Source organism: Anguilla rostrata, chromosome 18 (genome assembly GCF_018555375.3).
Source record: "Anguilla rostrata isolate EN2019 chromosome 18, ASM1855537v3, whole genome shotgun sequence".
Lineage (NCBI taxonomy): Eukaryota > Metazoa > Chordata > Actinopteri > Anguilliformes > Anguillidae > Anguilla > Anguilla rostrata.
In genome coordinates this window covers 5610176-5613979 of record NC_057950.1, presented here as the reverse complement: position 1 = coordinate 5613979, position 3804 = coordinate 5610176, and positions in this window count along the sequence as shown.

Genomic DNA, 3804 nt, shown 5'->3' with positions numbered 1-3804 from the left:
TACGCACTGAACTGACCCCCCTCACGGAAGGGGAGAAGAAGAGTGGGGGGCGGGAGCCTGAAGTTTTAACTGGACGGGTGTCGGGGGCGGAGCCTGAAGTTTTAACTGGACGGGTGTCGGGGGCGGAGCCTGAAGTTTTAACTGGACGGGTGTCGGGGGCGGAGCCTGAAGTTTTAACTGGACGGGTGCCGGGGGGGGAGAGTGGTGCTAAACTGAGCACTCCACTTCCCTCTGGCATCCCAGAAGCCCCCTCTTCCATCCCAGCAGGCCCTCTGGCATCCCAGCAACCTCTTCCAGACCTGCAGACTGCCTCAGAGCCCGGGGACATTCTGAAGCCATCAACACAACCCGGAATGGGACAAGTGGGGGGAGGGGGGGTGGAGGGGTGGGCAGACATTTTATTTATTTTCTTTCATTCTCTTAATTTTTTGTTTCCTCAGAGGTTGGTCTCAGGCTTTTAGACCTGCTGACCCGGGTTCACATTTTTTGGGTCATGGGGGAGGAATGGCCTGTGTGATTTTTTTTTTTCGACTGACTGACGTTTCATGCCTGCGTCGGGTTCCTGATCCGCAGACCTTGAACGTTTGGCCGTTTTATGGAAATACTTTCTGTCTGTATCCCTGAAAGAGGTTCGTCCTAGTCCTGGAGGGTAGGATTGTTTCCAAATTTTTTATTTAATCAGTGCTCGTTATCTTAATTAGCATTAAACCCTGGACACGCACAATCCAAGTAAAAGTCCGTGTCTCCCATTTGAGGCCTGAAACTACTCCACACAGTGATGATATATTATTCACTCCCTTTCTTTAGTGGCCTCTGGTGGTAGACATGCCCACCAGATTTAGGTATTTTTAAAAATAAGTTCAAAGTTCAGTAAGCTCACAGAATGTCTTCTAACGCGTGGGGAGAGCGAAGAGGTGCGAAGACTGGGGAATATGAAAAATAACGCCTGTCCACAGCTGACGTTAGGTAACGTTTTATCACATTAACTTCTGAGAAGGCTCCCGTGTGATTTTCAGTGCCTCTGAAAAAGGTTGGGAATGATATTCGGTGTGTGGAGTAATGTTTGGAATGTGTGGAGCTAGCTGGCGATGGCGGTTTGGGGCGTGTGTCGGTCGAGTTCAGGGGTTTCGGGGCGGGGCTGGCGGGAGGCTGTGTGGGCGTGTCCCCCGGAGTCGCCGCTGGTTGTTCGCGGGAGTGGCGAAGCGTGGCCCCCTGGAGACCAACCCCGAGGACGCACGCGTCGCAGGTACGGGCGCTTTGGAATTGAGAACGTCCGTCCGGGAGCGCACCCAATCGGCAGGCAGATTCAAACCAGGGATGCTCACAGCTGGCCCTCGAGGCCTGCAGCACTGCTGGTCTTCATTCTTCCCCTCTAATCAGGACTGATTTTAACTCGGGACACCAGGTGTGTTAAATATCTGACCCATCGGTGGCAATAAAGGATCAGTTGTACTACTAGAGTGCTACTGGCCTGGAGTCAGATTTGAGTATACCTGCTTTGATCTGTGAGCCCATGCTAGCATGTCAGTGATGATGCACAGAGACGGAGGAGTAAGGTGGCTTAGCTTTCCAGGAACTTGTGCCCTGCAGCAGAGATCGAAACCCATGCTTTCCTAGGAGTCTGGGATCTTCATATGCCCTAGCCAAGCCCCCTATAGGTGTCATTGGAGGCTAGTTTTTAGTACTCCTGAGGAAATGAGTTCCTAAATTTGATGGACCAAAAGAGAAGAATGCACGGATGTGGATTTGTATACTATTATGGCAATGGGGAGATGTCAGGGTCATGGTGCACTGGAAACTAAGAACAGAGGTGTAGCCCCAGCCACTGACTCTTCAGCCCTTGTTCTCAGTGCCTTTTTGCATTAGCGAATTTATAGTCGGTGTCGACTAGTCACCTTTGGCCCCTGTCAGTCATTCGGTATCCACCTATGAGTCCAGTTACAGGGCGATACTCTGTAGTTAAACCACAGAAGACGAGCTGGAAATGAAAGCATTTGATCTGAAGGCCAGGGACTGGAAGGGCTTGGCTGAACCTCCATTTCCCTTCGCGTGCCGAGCTTCAGTGGTGCTCTCCCTGTTACAGGAAAGGAGAAGGTCTGGGGGGGGGTGGAAGTCTGCATCATGACGAGGCTCGTCTCTGCCCGCAGGTGACGTCCGTCTCTGAGCGGGGAAAACCTGTGGAACGTGCAGCACAGTTTACTAACCCTGCGCTCAGCTGAGTGAACCGGACCGGACCGGTCTCTGTTCCCCACTCTGCTGGGCGGTTCGGCTGGTGGGAAAATATTGTCACTTTGCCAGTAATGCAAGCTGACGGACGATCAGAAGCGGTTCGGATGAGTCGCTCAGACCTGTTGTACACATGCCCCGATATGAGGCGGTGTCATAGGTCTCAGGCACTGCAAGCGAAGTTGTATTTGACCTGCACGGTCAGTTTGGCATTCTTGAAACGCACATTCGGGGTTTGATGAATCTCTCTGTCTTATAGACCCTTGTATTTAAACTGCATGTTGGAGAAATATGAAGTAGATCCTCATCCAGGTCATTTTGGAGAAATACGTCTTATATGAAAGGATATTACCTACCCAGTTAGAACGGCACAGGCCACCACATCATGTTACATCTATGACTGGCGGTTGTGAGCTGCACAAAACGAACAAATATTTAATGTAACCATGATGGACTTGAGTTTGACTTTGATTTGTTTTTTTTCACACTGTCATTCTAATGCTTTATTGTGCTTAATTTTGCTGAGGGCATCTTTTGTGAATTTATCTTTGCTCTCTGTACGGCAAGAGCCATTTTCTTCATTATTAAACGCATCGAACGGTTTTAAATGTACAGGCCTACAAATCGTATCAGCATGTAATATCAGTAGGCTACAGTAACCTCTTTGCATTGCAGCCAACAAAAGCAAGTAGCTGTCGGGTGCAGTAGCTTTGAGCTCATTCATTATGATGTTATCTAAACCTCCTACAGTACCTCCTACTGAACGGGAAGAGGTTTCGCTTGGTTGTGTGTTTCTGTCTTTCTGCATGGAAACAAGGCAGCCTTCACTCCTGCTATTCTGTGCCAGCCAAGCAGTGTCAACTGTGAGTAGTCAAGCGTCGGAGCGAATTTAAAATGGAGGTTATCCGTAATACTTGCCAGTGATTTTATTAGGTGAATAAATGCGACAGATATGATTGGCCATTTTGAATTTCATTTAATTTTTTTTTTGTGGGGGGGGGGGGGGCGTATTGGGTATTAACTGGGTGATCGGTCACAATACGTAACCGAGCCTAAAATATGTGATTCAGCCTGGATCGCAGATGTCTTTGGATATACCAGTCAATGGCTCAAAAATAACCATAACCCAAAATTTTCCCTGGCTTGGAAAGTTTGTCTGCTGCTCATGTACCCTCCCCCACCCTGACACTGTCTTTTTATTCTCTGTGCGGTAGTGAGTGTTTTAAATTGAAACGAGGAGTTTGGAAAGCATGATAATTTCCATTCAGGAAATTCAGGAGTGGCCCAGGGAAGAACTGGCGGATGACTTCTGGGCCAGATGAATCCTGTTCTGGAGAGGCCTCCTTGTTCTCTAAAGTTCTGACAGAAAACTTTCTGAAAACGTTTCTTTTTTTCTTTTTTTTTTCTTTTTTGCCAGATTCAGCTTCAGCTCCACAGGCGCCATTGAGCCGTTTAAATGCAGTTTACCTTGAAGTATGTATGTGTGACTGATTAGGAATTATACATCAGACCAGAGGTTTTCCACCTCTTCCTACTTGGGGACCCCCATTCAGTCTCAAAGCTAATCTGGGGATCCCT